At 48.7% G+C, this 23,946-nt stretch overlaps 1 protein-coding gene across 2 annotated transcripts in view; it reads right to left on the bottom strand.

Moving 5' to 3' along the window:
- LOC144136656 (CTD small phosphatase-like protein 2) overlaps positions 1 to 13,573 on the bottom strand; it is a 44,690-nt gene extending 31,117 nt beyond the window's left edge. The window contains exon 1 of one of the 2 annotated variants that reach the window (XM_077669176.1): positions 13,422 to 13,562. The gene's annotated coding sequence lies outside the window, so the exon portion shown is untranslated. Of the gene's footprint in view, positions 1 to 13,421 lie in introns of both variants that reach the window. The other variant, XM_077669178.1, reaches the window with a different exon arrangement.
- Positions 13,574 to 23,946: the final 10,373 nt, after the last annotated feature.

Raw genomic sequence — 23,946 nt, forward strand, 5'->3', positions numbered from 1 at the left:
TCCGCTTTCGGAGCGCCGCAGAGGGTGCATACTGGCGTGAACAGTGCCGGGTGAACCAGGGCTAAGTGGGCAGGGGAGAGGAAGGTGCGGGATTGTAGCTGTCGCCACGTCACCTGCTGCAATTTAGTGAGACTCTTGTGCGGAGGGGGATACGTTAGCCGCTGCTCACGGTAGTGTAGAGTGATCTCGTGATACGCGATCATTCGATCTCGAGCGTCTGTCAGTAGTGCACGTTGAAGATCCCCAGGTGGTCGAAATTATTCCGGATTATTATTTCTTCTCTTAGTCCCTCCTTTATCCCTTCGCTTACAGCGCGGTTCAGGTGTCCGCCGAGATGTGAGACATACTGCGCCATTTCCTTTCCCCCGAAACTTTTTTTTTTACTACGTAACTGGTCCTACGGTAAAATAATCTCTTCCTGCCTAAATTTCTTCCTCCGTACCCAACGCGAAGTTCTGCTTCGAGGCTCATCTATTTGCTTTCATTATATTTTTTTCAGTGCGCTAGCACTAGGCTTCCAGGCAACCGAAAAGCCTTTGTCAGGCAGTTTGTTTTGCGGTCCCCGGTCTTGTGGCAGGCTGGCCGCCGGGTTGTGGACAACCTGCCAGGTGCATGGAACCGTGGCAGGTGGCAGTTCAATTAATGAGTCGCGAGAGGTTGCTTGGAAAGAGGGACTCCCACAAGCACCACCGATGGCAGCATCTGCCGTCGCAGGACAGTGGCGCGTCCTACTTCTATCTTCTACTTCATCTTCAACTTGTATACTACTTCTTTCTTGCATGCTGTGCCATGTATTTCTTTGTCCAATAAAGAGTTCTTTTGCTCAGCTTTGCCGAGCAACCTGCTGAACAACTTTGCTGTGCTCTTCGCTGAGTAATTTGTACCTAATGGCATTTTGCTGAGTCATTCTCAGTACCTTTCTCTTTTGCTGACTCATTTGCGATCATTATTAGTCATTAGCAATTTTAATCATTTTTCCCCCTTGACAGCTAGCCACCTTCCGGCCTCTCCCACTTTTCCCTAAATGTACAGAGGGAAATTTCCCTCTCTTTTCCACCTCCAAACCATGGCAGGCGGAAAACTGTCGATCCGGTGTGTGTATATATATATATATATATATATATATATATATATATATATATATATATATATATATATATATATATATATATATATATATATATATCCATGTCTAGCAAGCGTCAAAGTCGTCGGGCCGCCACTTCGTCCCGAAATTCGTTTGGAATTTGTGGGCCAACCGTTTGCCGCACAATATTCCGGATGGTGCCATACGATTAAGCGTTTCGTGCACCATAAACTTACTAGCTAAGTTAGAGCCTAGCTCGCGGCAGGCATTCGAACCGGCGACCTATGTTAGGCGTGTTAACGCTGCCTCAGCGTCGGCTCATTTTTCATTTTCTCAAAACCTCTTTTTTATTTTCTTCGCACAGTCCCTCCTTTATCCCTTCCCTTACGGAGCGGTTCAGGTGTCCGCCGATATGTGAGACAGATACTGCGCCATTTCCTTTCCCCAACGGCCAACTCAATTCACAACGGGAGGCACGACGTCGTTCGAATCCCGTTTTGCTGCGCGCTCACACGCGTGATATGCGCTCATCCCGCGTGGTGCGCCAGCCCCAACTGCACGCACACGTGCACCACGCAGGCGTCTCTGCGCCTACTCCCGTTTATGCGCCCATCAATCACACCAACTGCTCTTTCCCACCTCCCCTTTAAACGGAGAAGGGAGACTTGGCCGTTCTCCCCAATCGAGCGCATCGACGTTAATTGCCCGTAACCTTGCAACGCCCTCGGGCTAATCGGGGGAAATCGAGTTAACGCGAGACGGATGCTCTCATCGGCGAACTGCAAAGCACGCTACAGACGGCCCAAATGAATGCGAGGAGCTTAGCCACAATGGAGTCGTTTTGAGAGGTGTATTGCGGGGAAATACCCACGGCGGTATATACCCGGCCGTATGCTCCTTTGACTGAGCACGTCGTGAACTGCGGGATGGTTTTCGTTTCGCTTTGATATGCAGGCTGTGTAATATTTCTCCCCTTTGAGTGATGATGCGCTGTCATCGTGCAATCTTGCTTTCCTCGCTCTAAATAAAATGCTCTGTACACAACCCCGATCGATGTCCACCCACTTGGACAGCCTTCGCTAAACAAATATACAGCCCGCCAAGTTTGACCGCGGGCCACGCAACGTCGCTCGTCTTGCTTCGCCAGCGCTCTAAATTTCTTAGAGAAGCAATGGAACTCTCATCCTCACCGCTGCGGAGTCTAGAACCTCTGCGAGTGCTGCTGGAGCCCCACTACATGGTCTTCTGAAGAAAGTCCTTAGGCTGTATATTTTCGGCAAAGGTTGTACGCACTCGCGTACACACACAAAAACCCCGGAAGGTTCATCGAAGACGCGCCGTAACGTAAAACCTCCTCAGTCTCAAAAACCTTTCAAGCCTAGTTATCACCGCCTACGCCGCCAGCATTCTTCATGTGCTGCTCAGGATGAGCCAGCAGCCAGCCCAAAGAGAAAGGAGGACCTCCACGCTGCCCGTCGAGGGACAACAACGGACCCTCGCGATACGAGATGAGCTGCGGCGAGAAGGAGAGAGAGAGAGAGTGCATAAGGAAAAACAAGAGCGGCGGAAAGAGAGAGAAGACAGAGACGTGCAAAGAGATAAAGGAAAACAAAACAGTTCAGCGGTACGCGCTCGCTCGCTCGCCCCCTCCCCAGGCCAGGCCTAATCTCGATCCCAAAATACGCTCGTGTTGTACACCCCCGGAGAAGCCAGCGAGCACCCTCGCAAACAGCGCGCCATCGCGGCACGCGCGCCCCGTCGTCGGTCGGCTGTCCCCGTTCGGGCCCGGCCGCCGCCGACGACGCCCCCTCCGTTGAGGTGAACCCTCTCCCCTCGCCGGTTATCGCCGCGCGAGGCGATGAGACCATTCTCGAGGCGGGCAGTGCGCCGCGAAAGTCGAGGGGAGGCCCCCCAGCCCGACCAGGTTGTAGCGGCGCACCTCGACAGGCTCCCCCCCACCTGAGCAACCCCTTGTCGTCGTACTAGGAAAATGATGCAGAGCTGGAGAATTCCTGTGAGCGAACGCAACACTAGCCATAGCGGAACTGTGAAGCGAGAACGGCGAGGACGCTACGACAAACAACTCCGAGGACCAGGTCGGGAGCGAGGTTAAGGCGGCTGCACAAGTAACTGGAAGAGGATGGACACGGGCCTGCAACCCGAGGTCACGTTTACAACGTGAAAATACAAAGGATGCGCAACGCTTGATCGTCGTGAAGTGCACGTAGTACATTGTTCTTGCTTCAAAGCTGCGACCCTCGAAACGACGAGTCATCCTATCAAGAGACGCCGCGGAAAATTTGAGAGAGAAAAAATAGAAAAAAACGCACGGGAGGGCCCCTCAAGGCCAGTACTGGGAGAGAGGCCGACGCCAACGTTCCGCGTCGTCGGTGCGCGCTCACCGAAGGTCGTCCCCAAGCGGTGCCACACACAGAACACAAAAAGCCGCTCTTTTAACGTGGCGGCTGCTGGCAGTGACACTTTGGCGACGCTGTACAACGTGAGAAGGGCAATGGGGAGCACGCCAGGGTAGCATGCGACGAGAGCCAGAAACTCAGGAATGGGATTATAAGGCGATGGCGTGAGCGTACACAGTTTCACAGAGCCTGCGACCACGGGCTTTCCGTGTGGACCGCCGCCTCGACCGCACCCGAAAAGTAACGGATCGGCTGGCTGCAGTGCACGCGAGCCGAAGGGCATCTACCAGGCGGAGGAGCGCACACGCGGTGTTGTTGTTGTTGTTAGTGGCTCTTTATTAACAAAATAGCAATGGAAGGAAAAGATGTTTCTAGCCGCGGCATCTGCCATCGAAACATGAAGCACCTGAGCTGCGACTAGCGGGAATAAAAGGACAGGGAGAGGGAAAGAAAGGGGGGAGCGATAGTGAGAAAGCAAACAGCGTCTTTCGGGACGTTGCCCTAAATTTAGACTGGGAAAGCAAGAAAGTCCGCCGCGGTGGCTCAGTGGTTAGGGCGCTCGACTACTGATCCGGAGTTCCCGGGTTCGAACCCGACCGCGGCGGCTGCGTTTTTATGGAGGAAAAACGGTAAGGCGCCCGTGTGCTGTGCGATGTCAGTGCACGTTAAAGATCCCCAGGTGGTCGAAATTGTTCCGGAGCCCTCCACTACGGCACCCCTTTCTTCCTTTCTTCTTCCATTCCCTCCTTTATCCCTTCCCTTACGGCGCAGTTCAGGTGTCCAACGATATATGAGACAGACACTGCGCCATTTCCTTCCCCCAAAAACCAATTATTATTATTTATTATTAAGCAAGAAACCGATGGTCCGAAGGACTGGATTCCAAGGGAAGGCAGTAAGCGTAGCAGGGGGCGGCAGAAAGTTAGGTGGGCGGATGAGGTCTGCGGGGATAAGGTGGCCGCAGCTGGCACAGGACAGAGTTAATTGGAGGGACGTGGGAGAGGTCTTTGCCCTGCAGTGGGCGCAGCCAGGCTGATGACGATGATGATTTCACAGCGCTGGCCAAATAAGAGGCGTTGGTCGATCCCACTACGTTCGGAGTCGGAGCAGGCTCAAGCAGGGGCAGTGACCTTTGATGCTCGCTCATAGCTCACGCCATCCCCTGATCCAGCACCACTCGCTACGACACCTCACCTTCAAATCTGCGATGGCGGCTCGTCAGTCGATCGCACAGCGGCCCGTGAGCGAGCCGCCGCCACACAGTCGCTGGTTACTGAGCCAAAGATGGGTGACCAAGAGCGAGTTACACCGAGACCTGAAACTCGCAGCGCTTCTGGTGTATTGCCTGGTTTTTATCAGCCTCGCTTAGTTTCAAGACACTGCTCTCTGGGTCTGCGGCCCCTTCCCCATCCGTCCCTCGCCGAAGCTATCAAGCTATAGGACCAGAAAGTGCCCGTAAGCATCAAAGGCACCGAAAACATTCCATCAACCAACCTCGACGTGTGTTGATATAGCTAAGCAACAAGTGACTTAAAAATGGCAGTAAGCGCGAACAATGCCGGCGGCGGCGATGGACACACGGAAAATGTCTCGTAGAGCGGACGCCGACTCCAATATGGGCTCTGACGACGACCAGAGCACAAAGTCCCACAGCATGGACCCCCACCAACTCGTCCAAATTTCCACCCTTTTGACCAGACTCACGACGACGCTACAGGTTGTGCTTTTGAGTTGGCAGCCTTGTTCGCGCTAGTACGGAGCAATGCCTAAGCATCTGATATTTTGCTACGTTGCGTCTGTTCAAATACTGCGCTTTTCAGAACCATAGACCTCGTAACTGTTGCACGCATCGGAGAAAACCTCTAAAAATAGCTTTTTAATTTTTTTTTCTGGGCGTTAACTGCAATAAGGAACCAATCCAATAATATACTTTTAGAATCATACCGACAGGAGAAAAAATATGAGCGACTAAAAAAAAAATCTGGGGAATTTTTGCAAGTTTCTTCGGGAAATGACTTCGGAGTTAAATGCATCAGTTCGAATAAACCGGAAGTTCGAATTAACCGAGTTTGATTTAATGAGATTCCACCGCGCATCTTCAGGGTCAATTCTCTCCTGTACGTCAATGCCCGGCACACAGTTTCGCTCACAGGATGAGCATTTAGAACGCATTCGCAACGACGCCAGAGGGACAGGCGTTTTTTTTTTATTTAGTGCCCAACGGCGGCTTTGAATATTCACAGCTTTTTTTATGCTAATAAGCCGCCGAAAGACGAGCTAAGCTCTCTGCGAGCTATGGCAAAACGGAATCCATTTACGCGTTTTCCTGCTTTCGTGCATGTCTCGATTCTCTCTCTCCCTTTAACGATTCATGACTCACAGCCAAACCGCGCAGCTGGGCGTGGATCCTGTTGCGCCGCGCTCACGCATTTCCATCGGGCTTGCGAGAAAACACTCCGGACGCATTCTTTCACTCGCTCTGAGCAGTATATAATTATAATTGGTTTTGGGGGAAGAAAATGGCGCAGTATCTGTCTCATATATCGTTGGACACCTGAACCGCGCCGTAAGGGAAGGGATGAGGAAGGGAGTGAAAGAAGAAAGGAAGAAGGAGGTGCCGTAGTGGAGGGCTCCGGAATAATTTCTGAGCAGTATAGTCGTGGATTCGAGAAGAAACGACTCGTTTCATAATTCGCGTGGCAAACCAAGGTGCGAACTCGAAATAGAGCGCAAAAAGCAAAACAAAAAACGACGAACCAACGAGACAAGATTAAGGAAATAAAAAAAGAAAGGAAAAGCACGTCTCGCACTCCTGAATGTGCACGAAGGCAACCTTGGCAAAGCGAAATCTGCGCACCGCGGCCAGCATACTGTAGTACAAGGCAATAGTCACAGTTTCCGCTGCGGGTAGACACAGACCACCGAGGCAAAAAAAAAAAAAAAAGAGAGAGAGACAATGCAGATTAACACTCTAACGTTGGGTGTAACTGCTGAAGAAATGCATTCCTTCGACTGCTCACAAACTCCCGTGCACAGTAAGAAGACATACTACATGTCAACGTTAAAATGAAGTGCATAATATTACATGTTGTGTGCTATATCACTCCAATGGTTAAAATTTGCATGCTGTAGTACTTCTTTATGTAAATCCTTTGTTGCTGCTGTTTGAGTGCACCAAGTCGTTTTATTAGTGCGTATGCCATGTACGGCGCTAATGTAGTGACTATATTGAAATTGCGTGGACGGTTGCATATAACGCGCACCCTCCACCTACCCGAAACCCAGCTTCTAAAGTAATCCACGGTGGCGTCAAAGTTAAAAGACGACCACAAGAGAGCGGTTACCATGGGGGGGGGGGGGGGGGGGGGGGGGGGAGGCGCTTGCTAACGCGGGCCGCCTCGGCCCTAGCTGCGAAGCCGGCACGGGTGGTTTCGAATATCGTCAAACGTCGGAGCGCGCTCGAAGTGATCGGAACTGCCCGAGCGGGGGGTGGATGACACACTGCAGGGGCCGGATGCTCGACGGATGTGACGCCCCCGATAGCGCGACGCGAAGAGCACCTGCGAGAATCGCTGACGCGAGCTCGTCTTTCCGCCGACGACCTCGATTTCCTGCAGAGACAGCCTGTATACTCGCTGCGAGTACCGGCCCGTGGGACTTGTGTACGCTCATGATTAGGGCAGGAGTCGGTGATTGCGGCGGCCCGTACGACAATAGGAATTTCCCGATTTGCGAATAGATTATCTGCTTCTCAGTAAACAACTTCGGATTCGGTTATGTAGGTCTTCAATCGTAGGTGTATAGTCGGTGCTACCGAAGCGGCGACATACTGCGCTGGGCGCAAGCTGATGATGATGATGGACTCTGATTGAATGGCACGTACCCACGGTGGGGGATTGGCCAGGGTACATTGTTGATACATATACACACATGGGTAAGGAGTGGAATAATTGGATAATTTTGTGAAGAAGGCGCAAACTTGGAGAAAAAAGGTGAAAGAAAATTTTAAGAACAACGACCCAACAACGCGTACAAATGCTCACGGCAATTGCAAAAAAAAAATGAAGCCGAATTTTTTCTAGGTGGGTCCAGAATCGCCTCGAAATAAGTGCGCGGAAGGCAGCTCGCGGCCGCTCGCGCACACAGGTGGGAGCGCGGTCGACAGCAGCTGATCGGTAACCGCGGTAGCCATGGCAACGGCCAAGTAGGCGGTGCTGTCAGGAGCGGCAGGTTTAAACCAGGCGTCTTGTACAGGTCGAAGGCCCGGGGTTTAGCGCGCTTTCTCTGTCGACGGCTAGCACTTTTTCGCTTCGAAAGTCTCCAAGCGCGGCTGCCAAAGGGGATAACTGGACCCCTTAATGTGAAACCAACTAAAACAAGCATACATGGAACGCAAACGACAACCGACGCTGACCTGCATGCCGCGGTTGCTCTCAGCGGCTGAGCCCGAGGTCGCGGGTGCGACGGCCACAAACGGAAGGAGGCGAAATTTAAGAACACACTCCCATGTGCTGTGCGTTGTCATTGTGTTAGTCAGTGTGTCGATATTAAGCGGGAGCGCTCCACTATACAGCGCCCATCTCTTCCCTCACTCCCTTCTTCCACCCTTCACTCACGACTCGCTTCGCTGTCCAGGTAAAGTGATCGAGACAGTCACTGCGCCTCACCTCTCAGACACAACCATTTCACACTAACTAGACCCCCGCCCCGCCGCGGTGGCTCCGTGGTTAGGGCGCTCGACTACTGATCCGGAGTTCCCGGGTTCGAACCCGACCGCGGCGGCTGCGTTTTTATGGAGGAAAAACGCTAAGGTGCCCGTGTGCTGTGCGATGTCAGTGCACGTTAAAGATCCCCAGGTGGTCGAAATTATTCCGGAGCCCTCCACTACGGCACCTCTTCTTCCTTTCTTGTTTCACTCCCTCCCTTATTCCTTCCCTTACGGCGCGGTTCAGGTGTCCAACGATATATGAGACAGATACTGCGCCATTTCCTTTCCCCCCAAACCAATTATTATTATTATTATTATTATTAGTATTATTATTATTATTATTATTATTATTATTATTATTATTATTATTATTATTAACTAGACCCCCCACCCCCGTGCACCACTCAACGACAGTGTGGGAATCGTCAAACCAGTGTTAACTTCCATCCTAGTGTTTCAATTCATGCCTTTCCAAGTGTCGCTCTTCTCTGCACTCTAAACAGAAAGGAGTTAAAAGGGGGTAAGCTGTTCTCTAGAGCACCCATTTTTATAAAAGGGAGTGCGCTAGAAAACAGCTTATTCCCTTTTTACTCCCATATAGGCGCATTCGTATTAGAGTGCGCCGGCCAATCAAAACGGCGCTAGTGTTCGTTATACAGGTAGCAGCTTCCTTGGCGGGACGGTGGGCAGTATAGAACAGAGGCAGCGAGTGCGCGCGCGCAGAGCCGTCCGACGCGCGGTGCCCATGCGTGGAACGCAGTCCGGCACAGAGCCAATGGCGCCGGGGGGGCCCAGTCTTGTTTACACTTCGGTTCGGACAAGAACGAACGGTTCGCTGCTGCAAAGGCCTGCGGTTCTTTACGAGCGCGCTGGCACGCCAGTCTGCCGACGCGGCGCGAGCAAAAAATAAAAACAAGCAGAAAAAAGGAAGCCGGGGCCTGTATGCAGCGTTGCGCTTCGCTTGGCGTGAGCGGCTACGGCCAACTACGTTCATTGGCGAACCAAACACACACTGCGATCGGTTGCATCGGCTGAAAGGAGGAAGGGAGAGGAAAGGGGGGGGGGGGCGGTGCCGAAAACAGGTGATAAGAAAAATGCAGAACCAACCGCGCGGTTCTGCTATAACTTTCGAGCGGGAGAAAAGCGGCGTGCGCCGGCTCGCTGCGCGAAGTCGCGTCTCGGTTTTCGAAGGGAGGCCTGGATGGTCGGGGATCGACGTCGCGATCGTGCTGCGACACTATACTCACCTTGCGGCCGTCGAGACCGCTCAGGCAGGCACCTCAAGAGGCGACTCGGGATTGGCCGGTGCCTTTCTCTCCGGCCTATCATAATTTGATTATCATTTCCGATGGCTACCACAATGGGCCAATGACTACGACCAACAAGAAACATGCCGGCCAATTGTGAGGGGGAGGAAAAATTTAAAAGTAGTTTTTGGGAAAAGGAAATGGCGCAGTGTCTGTCCCACATACCGGCGGACACCTGAACCGCGCCGTAAGGGAAGTGATAAAGGAGTGATTGAAAGAAGAAAGGAAGAAAGAGGTGCCGTGGTGGAGGGCTCCGGAATAATTTCGGCCACCCGGGGATCTTTGAACGTGCTCTGACATCGCACAGCACAGGGGCGTCTGTTGCGTTTCGCCTCCAACGAGACCCAGCCGCCGCGGTCGGGTTCCAACCCGGGTACTCCGGATCGGTAGCCAAGACCTGGTTCCATTCCCAGGAGGAGGATGGTGTTATAAAAAACAACTCCGGTCTTGCCCGGACTAATAGATGAAGAAAGAGAGTGAAAGAAGTGCAGAGACAGTCGGCAGCAAAAGTTTACGGAATGCGGCTGGGCTAAAAAAAAAAAAAACTGGGCGCGGGTATGAAAGGCAGGCTATAAACTGATTGCAGGCATGACAATATACGTGCCTATTGCATCCGCTGGGAGTAACACTATAGGGTCGCGAGGCAGCGCTATAACACACTTTTTTCCCTAGCACACGCATCTTGTAAGCTTTTGCTGCCGACTGTACATAGAAGGCACGGAGGAGAACGTTACAATTAAGGAAAGGCGCGCTAGCTGCCGCGTGCGCTCCTAAGTCGCGCCTTGAAAAGGAAGCGACGAAAGGAGCGAGAACGATGTTGGGAAGCCGTCGCCGCGCGCCCGCTCCACCGTTGGAGCCGCGCGTGACGTCACGCGGATGAGCAGTTGTGCGCATGCGCCGATACCATGGTAACCAGAGAGGCCCCACGGCCCCACAGGTGCGCCGCGCGCTTCGCCGCCGCCTCGCCGCACGCCGCTCTATCACCCGAACCGCGCGTCGCTTGCGCAGCATTGCGTGCAAAAAGACTCCGGAGATGTAATGGGCGGTTGTATCACGACGTTTGACATGGATGCAGAGAAGGAGAGTCCAGCCGCTGCTCAACGGCGGTACAGACAAGAGGAGATTAACTCTTCCGATCAAAGAGATAATGAGCGCAAGAAGGCGAAGAGAGCAGCGGAGACGCCCGAACAGAGAGAGGAACGGCTTGCCAAACGGAGATGCCAGACTGCCGAGCGTAATAGACGGCGCATAGCGGCCGATATGGAGCCCAATGTCTCTCATTGCTAAACATACAGTGACCACAACATGCTCAGCCAGAAAAACGTACCTCTCGCTACGTACCCCTGGCATAGCTGGGCTAATCCAATTTTTTTTGCGTTGCCCCGGGTATTCATTCGCGACACTTTACACTGCGCAATAATTCATACGGTGCCATTCCATGCAGCCGACACTCTTGCCCAGAGCAGCTCAAACGCAGTTGGATGATATGCCACATGATGACGACGTGAGGTGAATAAATTTAAAACGCTGCTGCAGCCAGCAGCAGCAGGCGCTCAATGACCTAGCTTTTCCGAGAACAGCGCTTTCCATTTGTTCTTTGTTAGATGAATAATTAGCAGGCTCCCGTTTAGATCCGGGCGATAACAATTGTCACTAGAGCTAACAAGCAGAACTACTAACACTTGTTTTTCAGAAACAATTACGTCGGTTTTGTCTCCACACTACTCTGTCGCTCTCGTCCACCGATTCCTTAGTCTTTTTTTTTACTTATTTCTCCTTTCTCAAAGCTGGCCTAACGTTGGCCGTTACTGGATCCCAAAGAGTCTACGATTTCTAGTGAGGGCCCCTTAACTGGGACCTGGAGGTCTTGACAACGTATCGCAACATGCTCTATCGTCATCGATACGCGCGCTACAAGTGGCAGTCGCAAGTGAAACTATGGGTATGTGAAAAGACAGGGCGGACTTTCGATGGAGAATTTCGATGGAGGCGAAATTCTAGAGGCCCGTGTACTGTGCGATGTCAGTGCACGTTAAAGAACCCCAGGTGGTCGAAATTATCTGCAGCCCTTCACTGCGGCATCCCTCATAGCCTGAGCCGCTTTGTGACATTAAACCCCCATAAAACAAGTCAAATAATTCGTTTGGCTACTGGAGCACACCTTTATGCTTTTTTTTTTCTCGATGTAAACCTCGGGAATCTCACTGTCTGGCGGCGCTCTTTTCAAATGACGCAAGCAGAATATGACGTGGCCTGTCGAACAGTAAATGCGAGTGCTGCATCAGAACGCGGCTGCGTTTACGCAAATATTCTCGGCGAACGCATGTGTTCGAACGCTTGACGCTGCCCGACCCAGATTGCTTTACACAGTACGCGTTTCCCAACAGCACCCGCGGCGCTGACACGCGAGGTGCCAGGACACAAAAAAGAAAATCAAGTGGGGAAGGTGTGTTTGTGTGTGTGCGGGGGGGGGGGGGGGGGGGGGGCTTTTCGATCAAATGCGTACCAACGAATAAAATGTGGTGTTATGCCAGGGTATGCAACAACGTCCAATAAGCAAAAGCGCGGCTGGGCCACCATAACCACACATGTCGGTTGGACTAAATAACTGGCCGCAGGGCGCTATTGAGAAAGCATGCAAGGAGAACGATCCGTCAAGGAGGTGACGCCAGTGACAGCGGCAGAACGCCTTGAGATCGGGCGGTCGATGAGTCACCTGACTCGACGAGCGTCCAGCTAGGCCAATAACCATCGAAGCGCGCCGTTAGAAACAGATGGTTCCAAAAGACAGCTGTTTTAATCCCTCCAGCGCTTGCGCGCACTGCAGCCGCTACGCTACAAGCGATGCAACCGTAAAGCGCCGGAGAGTGAGTGAGAGAGCGCGCGCGCAAGAGTTCAACGCCACAAGCCATGTGCATATACGCAATGACACCGTTATTCGCAAAAAAAATAAAAATAAAGAGCGGTTCGTCAAACGAACACCTTGTTCACGCTGGTGCAAAAGAATGGAGCCGGCACAGGATGCGTTTCTTTATGTGCATATGAAATCGTAAATTCCAATCATAGCGACGCTTCCCGTCCCACGCCGCCTAAATAGAGGGGTTATTTTTAGGGCGACGCCTAAAGGGCTCCTCCGTTCAAAACCACGCTCCCCGCGTCTTGGAGGAGCGCGTTCCGGTCCAGCGCTTTACTTTCGGATCGGCACCCGAAAGCGAGCATGTTGGAACATGAAATCACGGCGCAGCCCGGTCGCGGCACCCAGGTGAACCCGAGACACCCTCCGCTCGTTATGCGGAGCCCCGGAATCGATTTCGAGACAGCGCTCATCGACCTGTGCGGCAGGCCCCACACTGCCGCCTACCTTTTAACATCGCGCGTTTCCGCTGTCGCTCGTTCACACCGACGCCCGCGTCCGTGGGCAGAAAAATGAGCGTTCGGCTTCCACAATACCCGACACTGGATACAATACGGCCCAGCGCTGAAGCGAACACATAGGAAGTCCGCCGCGGAAAACTCGTCCTAGCAGACCGAAACAGCTGCGACGCTTGTTTGTTTGTTTTGGCGAAAGTTTTGAATCTCCAGACTGCTAGCGTTCGCTTTTGGGCGGCGAAGACGCGAAAAGATAGCGCCAGCGCTCGCGTCGCAGACCTTTGTCGTAGCTGCACCTGAGACACGAAGCCGAGTACGAATCGTGCCATCGAGACGGGGAAAAAAAAACAGCCGAGAGACCGTCTCCCGCCACAAGTAATGGCGCTAGGCCTAGGCATCTGCATCAGAATGTCAACCTTGGGTGCCGCGCTGTTAGCGGGGGCTTGTACCGAGGTTTGCGGTGCAGCCACCTGCACCGCAGGAGGGCCGCAACGTCAGCCACTGAATGAGGCACAAAAGCATGCTCTACTCACCTGATATTACGCGTAGAAATCGGCCCACGGCGAGCTGACGAAATTTTCAAGAAGTTCGGGTTGCTTTCGCGCCTCGTACCAGCGCTACGGTGCCCGGATGGAAACGCACACACATCCATTGAAACGTACGCACAAACAGGTGTTGTGCGCATGCGTCGCCTCAGTGCACGTCACGACGCCTGTCGGGAAGGTTTCGGTTTGGGATTTGCCGGTCGATCGCTCCAAAGCGACAGCTCGACCGTTCGTAGCCACTCATTCAGCGCGGTTGGCGTTCGCGCTGCTGTGCGTCGCCCAGTGGCGATGAGGGCTTGCTCTGAAAGCCTCGGTTTAAGTAAACACTTCTTTTTATTGGTTCAAGAAAGTTTTCTGTCTGTTCAGGTGCTTGATTCGCCAAGGACCCGTAGCACGGCGCTATTTCTATTAATGAAATAGCGTCCGACTGCTACCCTTTATCGAATTATACCGTAACTTGTGAATCCATAAAGACGCAGTTTATCCTTATGGTGCGAGATGCAGTTTTCCATACTCTATTCTATGCTACGGCTCCAGAAAAACAATAATAAAAAAATCATGTATCAGTTATTTGAAACTTTGTGAGTACTAGTACAGTATACTGCATGTATTCTGTGCTCCTTCAACGTTCGTCCATCTCCGCATCGTTGTGTTATTTGTGCTGTAATGCCGTATCACTATGTCCGCGGATTACACCGTGCAACTTAATTTGCTGAAAACGAAGGACGATGCTTGCCGTTGATTTCATTACGAAGAGGGCTAGCGTTTCTCATTAGAGAAGACGATCGTTCATAGAGAATGTAATAATCTAACCATCACATTCACTGTGAAAGGTGAATACAACATATATCAGTGTCAACAATTAAACAAAGCCAACAAAACGAACTCTGCCAGCTGATCTAAACTTTGTTGGAATGTGGCGCCATCTGCTGCGACAAGTTGAAGCTGAGTGCGCAGCTTTCTTTTCAGTTCTGTACGAGGTGGCGCGGCAGTCGCAGGTGCCGCAGTTTAGAAACCAGTTTTGAGCTCTATATCCTCTGGACACATTTCTTGAAATAGTTTGTGTATATTACCTCTCCCCTGTCCTCTCTTCTTGTCCCCTCACCTCTTTCATTTCATTTCTCCACTCTGCCTGCTATCCTTTATTTCCGCTGCCCCAGCTCAGGTGTTTCATGGCGATTTCAACTGGTCGTGCTGGAGCAGCTTTTCTTGCTCCGCGACGACGAATTAGAGTTCCACTGGTCGACATGGACGGTCTGCGCGAATTCCGCTGGTCGTTTGGAGCAACTGCGGAGCGCACTAGGTTGATCCGCCGACCAGCGACGGATCTCACCGGAACTTGTAGTCGGCGATGTCGTCACTTCCGAAACACGTGATTTTTGGTTATTTTTAGCGCGTGCAGGAGTGTAAGCGGGAGACACTGAGCGCTGTTTCGCGCGCGTATGTCGTCTGCGTTATCTGCATCATAGCGGTTACAACTCTAAATTATGGCATCGTATGGAATAGCAATAGCCCTCGCGTTGTCTGATGACAGCTCGTCGGAATCTGAGACCGCGCTCTCAGACAGCAGCAGCGACAACGAAAAGTACCTCTTCGAAGCATTTTTCGAGAAACATTTCGCAGAAGTCCCTGCGAAGCGCCCTAAACTGATGGACTACATCACTAATGTGGTGCACCTGTACTCCGACGAAGAGATAAGTACGTACGCTATTCCGTACATGAAAAAAAAAAAGAAATATATGCGGCGAATATGCATTCAGGCCTTGTACAGCAGTTGATATATATGTTTTTGTACAGTTCCGCAGGAACTTTCGTGTGTCCAGGACAGTGGCGATGTTACTCACCGAAGGTTCTGAGGCGTCCCCCGTGAACCCTCGTTCCGACAACGGTGGTTCGCCGGCCAAAACAGCCGAGGAACACGCCCTGACTTTTTTAAGTGCGCGGGACAATTCAGATGCACTGATGGTGAACCAGCGCGCGCTTCAGCTCGGTTAACTGTACCCAGCTTTAGCAAATGCAGTGTGAACCATGTTTATTCGCAATATAAACGATGTGCCAAATAACAGTAAAGAAAGCTTCTGTGCCCGCAGCCTCAGTGTCCGAAGTGAACAAAGCGCTGCAGTGTTTTAAGTACGATATGTTGCACCTGTGACTATTTCATTCGCCCACGCGTTTGTGTTCTCAACCATAGTTGTATCTGAAATTAACTGCACATGCATGCATAATAAAGATTGTCAACTTCACAGCTATAAAGCCGATTTTTGAAATTCCGGCAATTGACTGAGATTTGTACATTTAGCGTTCATATCATAATGCAATTTTTTTCCCCTGCTTCTCAGGTATGCGGCAAATAAGACTTGGTTAACGAACGTTGCTGGGCGTTTTCGGGTTGGCGAGACGGCCGCATCCCGGATTAATGAACGCATGATGGAGTACCTGCGGGAAGTGGCCAAGACAGTTATTTCATTTCTAGCCGACTTGGAACAGCTGGCGAAAATCTTTTAGCAAGTAAAACTACTCCTCAGAACGTCTTTTAGAATGTTTTATTGCAAGTACAACGTGTACAGTACACCTTCTTTGCACAACCGCCCTAGTAACTCCACACCAAGAAAACAAAAATACTCAACAGTAGCACCAAAACAAGTTCCACTTTTGCTAACTGTAATCAACTGCAGACAGAATCCTAAGTTAATGCATGTACAATAGAATGGCATATGCTTAAAATACTGATCACCACACACTGTTCATTTGCAGCTATCAAAGTGCAGTTAGCAGTCAGGTAAATGCATTGTTCAGTAACAAATGCATCTGAGATTCTCTTGACTATATTCAGGTACAAGTAGTAAAGTGAAGCGACATGAAAGAAGTATGTAAACAATGACTGAGCATAAAACAAAAAAAAAGAATGCAAGATATGCAAGCACTCAATAGCACTCTGAAGTTGTACTCGAGGAGAAGCATGCTAAAGCAGATCAAATTAGCAGACATGTAACGTACCCTGATCTGAAGTTGTTCACCTAGCTTGAAAATGCTGTGAATAATATGCAGCTTGCATATTATTTGTTAAAAGAACATTAAATATACATGCCATTAGTGAGAAAATAAAAAAAAATATCGCGAAAGTAAACAAAATACCACTGAGTGCGAAAGCATATTAAATCACAAATTAGCACTTGAGCAAGTTCATAAAAATGCAGACTAGCTTTCAAAGTGCCAGGTTGGTGGCCACATTATAATAACAGTTTAATGTGGAAAGTCCTGGGGAAGCATATCTGTCAGGGCATGTATATTAGGGCATGTATATCACATTTTCAGCCAGTAGGTTGTGTCTGAAAATAATGCAGGCTTAGAATATGGCCTCATATCGAACAATTGACTAAGATGAGTAACGTATGAACCTTTCAGAGTTGCGTCTCCTTGTTGTTACATTTTTTGGTAAGGAGAGGCATACACGAAAAATACGTCTATGGGTTGTAAATTAAGTTGACCTGAAGTTTTTGTTTCTTTAATGCAGGTGTCTGACGTGCCTGGTACCATTGGGTGCATCGACGGCTCCTATATTAGCATTCGCTGCCCGGCGAACAAAATCCGGTCAACATATATCAACAGACACATGAGCATCTCACTGACGGCACAGTCATGCTGTGACAACAAGAAATTTGTGGAGGTTACCGTAGGAAACCCGAGCAAGATCCATGATGCCCGAATGTTTGAGAAATCAAGATTCTCAAAAAAGATTGCACAGGTCTGTCCGGATGGAGGATTTCATGTTCTCGGTGATGCTGCCTACCCGCTCAGAGAGTTTCTATTGACTCCTTTCAAAAATTATGGAAACCTCAGTGAGAGAGAAAACACATCTAACATGAAGTTGTCTGGTACGCGGGTTCGGATAGAGAATGCTTTCGCTGATTTGAAGGGTCGGTTCCGCCAGTTGCTGCATGTTGACTTCTTTGTTGTAGGCAAAATGAACAAGTTCATACTGGCATGTTGTGTTTTGCACAATCTCTGCATCGACTCGGGAGACAATACTGTGCCACCGATTACGGATGATGGGTCATCGAATGCAGAGTGGAAGAGTATGCCTCCCGATGACAGTGAAAGCTGCAGTCCATTTACAGCCACAGAAGCTGCACTCCGCCGTCAAGGAGAACTGAAGCGAGAGGAAGTAATGGGAGCCATGAACCCGTGAACAAGAAAAAAGCAACCCTTTTCCCAAATTTTCTGTCAAAGCTTTTGCTAATATACTCTCAATCTAAACTGAATGCCTTGCGGAGTAATTCTATTTTTTCTCTGTGCATTTTTCTCTTCTTTCTTCCTTAGCTTTTCTTTTTTTTCTCTGCTACTGCTTCTCTTGCTGCTTCCCTCCCTGCTCTTTTTTTTTTTTTGGCCTTCTGCTTCTCTAGTTCTTGAATTCTTTGAAAAAATAATTTTATTTCCCTCATTCGAGCTGTGCTCAGTCTGTGTCGTCTTTTCTCAGCAACCTCATCTTCTTGTGTGGCTCCTTGTTGATTAGTGTCCACATAGGTCGGTTTTGAGGGCTCGGGCGGCAATTTCTCGGAAACAATGCCTTGGGCATGTATGTCAACCTCGGGCTTAAGGCTGTCGTCAAGCCACTTAATTTTCTCCAGTTCATCGTCAAAGGGCACACCTTGCGGTAAATTGCCCGACTTGCTGTTGCCGGCTACGGCGGTTCTTTTTATTTTGCACACGGTCTTGTACCTGCTGCAGCACTGCTCTCCTGTTCTTACTACTCCTAGAGTTTTTTTTCAGTTCCATGGCAATATTTTCGAGCATTGCTTTTTTTTCTTGAATTTCTTCAGAGGCCCAACTTGTCCAAAGTATGTGACATATAAATCTAGAAGTAATTTAGTTCCTCCTCCTGTCCATTCGCAGGTATGAGCTGGAAAAAGAGACACACTAATTAATGCCCAGCCACACTCATAAGCAGGCTGGTTACTATCATGTATAATTGCCTGGAAATAAACTATTATTATTATTATTATTATTATTATTATTATTATTATTATTATTATTATTATTATTATTATTATTATTATTATTATTATTATTATTATTATTATTAGAGAGCTTTAGTTTCACGTACGTAGAGCTCTTACGGGTGACCAGTGCGCATGTGCACAACGCAACGGGTATGCGCGAGTCTCACGTACGTACGTGAGATTCGAATTTTATGTTGCGGTGTTTGCATTGCTTGCGTACGTAGCGTTGACAAACATGGCGGCACCCTGCCCGCCGCTTCACGGCGATAACAGCTTCGTCGCTAATCCCTCGAGGCGATATGGTGTTCTAAACTGTTGTATTCGCCTTCGATTTGCCCATTCTTACCCTCGCATAAGGTTTCAAGCGACAAATAGCTTTTGTTTTTCAGACAGAAGGGCGATTTTTCAGGTGTTAAGCCTGACGAAGTAGCGTTGGTCGTCGTCATAGCAACGGTCTCGCTATGAATGGCTTCGCTTAATGACTTGTCTTGGATGATTTTGGCTACAACCAGTGTCTGTGTTTCTTAGTAGATGGCGCTAGGCGTAACGCGCGGCGTGTTTCGCGTACGTGTTTCAAACCACCTGCGTGCACGCTACGTAGACTTCTCACGTTTGCGTACGTGAACCCTCTACGTACGTGAAACTAAAACTCTCTATTATTATTATTATTATTATTATTATTATTATTATTATTATTATTATTATTATTATTATTATTATTATTATTATTATTATTATTATTATTATTATTGGAAGGAAATCCAATGTCCACATACCACGTGTTCCTTGAATGCCACTTGTTTCTGCCCCCTGAGTGTGGCCATGCGAGGGGCCAGGCCATCCTTCCACACCAGGAACTGCAGTGGTGCAAAAAGTTTTCTTCTCTGTTGATTACAGTGCAAATTTTAAATGAACTAGCAAGAGGTTGGGTGCTTCAATATGTATAATACCCCTGTCACACGGGCACTCTAAAGGCACTTTGAACTAATGCTCCTTTACGCTCCCAAAGGAGCACTACTTCAAGGGAGTTCGTCCGTGCTACACGGTCGCGGAACGACCTTCGCAAGAAGTTTTTAGCTCCCTCATCGGCGAAAAGCGTTATTTAAATTGCAAACCTCACTGCACATGTAAATACATAAATGTCACATTTTTTAGTTAATTAGTTTTATAACCGTATTATGTTAAAGCAACGCAATTTTAACTGCAATAATGACATGATTTTCCAAATACAGAGCATAACATCACAGTGCTGGCCACACTGAGCCCAACTCGCTCGTATATCTGGAACGAGAGTATGGCGTGGTGAGACTGCCACAAAACAAATGATCTTATATTTTAAAACACCACTAATCTTATGAAGTGAATTTATAAAACGAAACTTGAACGTTTCTTTCTTCAATTTATTTATGCTGTAACTCGCTGGGAGAGAGAGTACTCCCTTGAAGCCTCAAAGGACGAACTCGAGCTGCCTTGTTTCGAAGCTTCTTTGAGCTAGGTGTCCTTTGGCGCGTCCGTGTGGCAGCGCGCGTTCGTCCTTAGAGTAATGAAGCATTAGTTCAAAGTACCTTTACAGTGTCCGTGTGACAGGGGTATAAGCCAGTCTATGATGGCCAAACATAGTAGCTTGCTATAAGATTGAAGGACACAAACAGTGTGAAATAAAACAGTTCTATGTTTGTACTTAAATTTCAATCAATTATCTCACCAACTGTAAACTTATAAATTAAAGAGTGGAATCTGGTACAAGGCACTCATCCATAAAATCTATCGCGTCAAGCAGTGAGAGACTCAGTTAGAACCCTTCAACCAAAGTAGATTAGAGCACACTTACTAATTTCTGGTGACACCTCCGCATTACCAAGCTCTGCTCCTACCTCTGCAACAATATTCACACAAAAAGGTTGAGAGGGTATTCTGGACGATACAAATATATGACGCTACGATGAAATATGAAGGGGTCTCTATAATAACATGAAGATGCCTTAAGGACAAGTATTTCGATTGTGACCGCTGATAGCTTTAGCGTCTCACAGCGCATAAGCAGCGCCGCAGATAAGGGGCTGCACCTGTCAGTACCACAACGACGTAAGCAAGCCAAAGGATAGAGCCGCAGCGGCTACCCTGCTCCGGCCGTTGCCCGAAAAAGAAGCTGACATACAGGGTCTGTTTGCAATCGTTGCGCGAGGATAGCAGTCGGTATACACACTTCATGCCGGCTGACAGCTAATGACTGAGTAAAAAAGATAGCAGTCGGTATACATACTTCATGCCGGCTGACAACTAATGACTGAGTAAAAAATCTACCTGGGCGAGTTGCTAAACCATCGCACCGTACCGTACTATAAGCACTCTGCAGACATGAGATATATATTCATTTATGAACTTACCTAGAGCATAACTGTGCTCCTCGTTGCCTACGAGAGAGAGAGAGAGAGACAGAAAGGCAGGGAGAATAACTAGACAGGGCCCGGTATGCTGCCCTACACGTGGGAAGGGGAACGGAGAGAGAGATAGAAAGGGGAGAGAACAAAGGGAGATCACTTTCCACATGTCCGTTGGCCGTTACTTGCAGGGTACACAGGGCACACACTGACAGTTCACAACCTTGCACTCAGTCCTGAGCCCCTTAAGAACTTGAGAAGTGCCTTCAAAGCTGTCCTCTGCGATGAAGGCTTACTCCAAGGACCCAGAATCTTGGCTTCACTAAGAGGCAGAAGATCTAAACGGCGGAGTGTTGCAGCCAGAAGAGCACGCTCACGCTGAAACCGAGGGCAGTTACAAAGAAGGTGTTTTATTGTCTCGTCGCACCCACAGATCTCACACGCAGGAGAGTCTGCCATTGCGATTAAGTGGGAGTAGGCATTTGTGAACGCCACTCCCAGCCACAGGCGACACAACAGCGTAGCATCGCAGCGGGAGAGGCCGGACGGAGGACTGAGTCGGAGTAAGGGGTCTAGACGGTCCAGACGGCATGTGGAGTTGCTAGTAGAGGACCATGACGCTAAAAGCTCTCTTCGGCCAAGCATTCGCAGGTGTCTTGCATAAAAGACTAGCAAAAATATTTTCCTTCCTTTCTTTTATTATTTTAATAAAATCTACTTGCTACTACTACTTCTCTATATCCTCGGAAAGCGTGGCGCACTCTGGCTTTTTAGTTTTTTTCTTTCATGTTTTTACTGTTCCTGTATATGCTTCCATAGAGTTGCTTACTATTAACCAGATGAAAAGATGCCCCACCCCCCGTCCCCCTATGGGAGTTTGCAAGGAACTTCCTGGAGACCACCTCTACCACCATGGGCGCTAAGCACCATGGGGCGGAGAGCTACCGACTGCAGAACAACTTTTGGCCAAAAAATAATGAAAAAACAAACGTTGCTCGACAGTCAAGAATGTCCTATCATTCAATATCCTGTCTATAAATCGTAACAAACGAGCAGAAAAGCATGTAAATGCAAAGTTTGCTCAAAATATGCGATGGCTTGCTCTCCTATTGGCCAAGCATTGCAGACAACAAAAGCCAATATTTCGTGGTTAACAGGCGCAGTTTTCTAAAGAGATATGTTTCTGAAAAAAATATTGTTGCTTCAACATTTTAAAAGGCTTTTCCACAGCATTTCGGAAAACAAAAACCTTTTATTGGCATTGTGTGCTGTTGCGTTCTCGCTACTATGGCTTTTGCGCACTACTTATACGCCGAGTCGTCTGCGCGCGGAGCGCGCCGTAGATACGGAATGGGACATCTCTGTAACGCCACTCTGTGTTCCTGAAAAAAAGCCTACTGTCCTGCACCAAGTAGCTCATCGCCCCATGATGCTTTGCGCGCCCATGGAGGTACAGGTGCAGTGCCGTCAGCTTTCCCTCTAGTTAATAGTAAGAAACTCTATGTATACTCCTTGCGGGAGCATATGCAGAAACCCTATGGCTTTTAACAAAGCCATAGTAGCGCAGACTGGTGCCCATAGAGGAAAAATTCTGGGGGTATTTTGACGATCGAAACTGCGTAAGGCGAAAGCCATTCCGCGCGACTTTGGCTGCTACTGTTGCTGCCTCTGTGAATTATTATTAAAGACGAAGAATTTGTTTATGACTCTTTGAGCGTTAATTCGACTGAACCACTTGACGCTGACGCTTGTTTCACTTTTTTGTTATTATTATTAATTAATTACTAATTACTATCGCTTATTAAATATTAATAACTAAATCCGGCGTTTTTCCCGTCCATTCTGTTTTTTTCACTGTGTTGTGATGACTTCCTAAGGATGTGACGTTACATCGTTTTTTCGGCGCAATAATTAGAATTAACTAACTACTCTACAGTCATCAAACTTCGCTTCTAGGTTAATTTTTCCTCTATCTGAGGCAACCATTCTTTTTCTCCTATCTTGATTAGTTCTCGAGTTATTTCATTATGCTGTGACGACTTCCGGTGGATGTGACGTCCCACTGTCTCCGTGGCTATATCGACGTCCGCGCTATTTCGACGCAGTTTTGACATTTTTGGCTATCATATATGAACTAATTACTCTACAGTCATCAAACTTGGTTTCTAAGGTCATTTTTTTCTCCTCTACCCGAAGCAACCATTCTTTTTCTCCTATATTCATTAGTTCCCACTAAACGAAGCGTCACGGACGGACGGACACGATCGTGGCCACGAGCATGAGCCATTAAAGGCTTTCGCCTTAAAAGGATTGCCGGGCGCCGGCTGCGCACTCGCCGTGGCCCCGCCCCTGCCAGTGCGGGTGTGCAGGAGACGTCCGGTATGTACTACGTCTATTCTAGTACGTGTGCTCTATGCTAAAACATGTCCCAAGAGATTTAACTCAAAAATTCTGATAGTTGGAGGTCGCCGTTACTTTAAGAGTAGTGGAAATTTACGATCTAGCAAGGACACAGCTTTTGAAATATACTTGCAATATTGTTCCGCAGTTATGATTTGATGATTATGTGATCATATATGACGTATATAGCTACAGGCTTAACATTAATGCTATAGTTTGAGCGTTAAACTAATGTTTACGATGAAAGGAAACATTGTGTTAATTTTCAACGCTGCCGTACCGTTTCAATCTAATATGCAACGTTACACAGCTTACTCAACAACTTTAAAACATTATTACAACATTATTACGATATTTGGTGCTACCATCGCTAAATTTTCAACAGTTTAAAGGAAGGAATTTTTGTAGTACGACTGCAGTTTTCCAGACAATCTAGCTTTAAGAAGTTGTTTAAGAAGTTGTTTAAGAAGTTGTAGATAAAGAACACACACACACACACACACACACACACACACACACACACACACACACACACACACACACACACACACACACACACACACACACACACACACACACACACACACACACACACACACACACACACACACACACACACACACACACACACACACACACACACACACACACACACACACACACACACACACACACACACACACACACACACACACACACACACACACACACACACACAACGCGCGAGCGCGC

Source organism: Amblyomma americanum, chromosome 6 (assembly GCF_052857255.1).
Source record: "Amblyomma americanum isolate KBUSLIRL-KWMA chromosome 6, ASM5285725v1, whole genome shotgun sequence".
Lineage (NCBI taxonomy): Eukaryota > Metazoa > Arthropoda > Arachnida > Ixodida > Ixodidae > Amblyomma > Amblyomma americanum.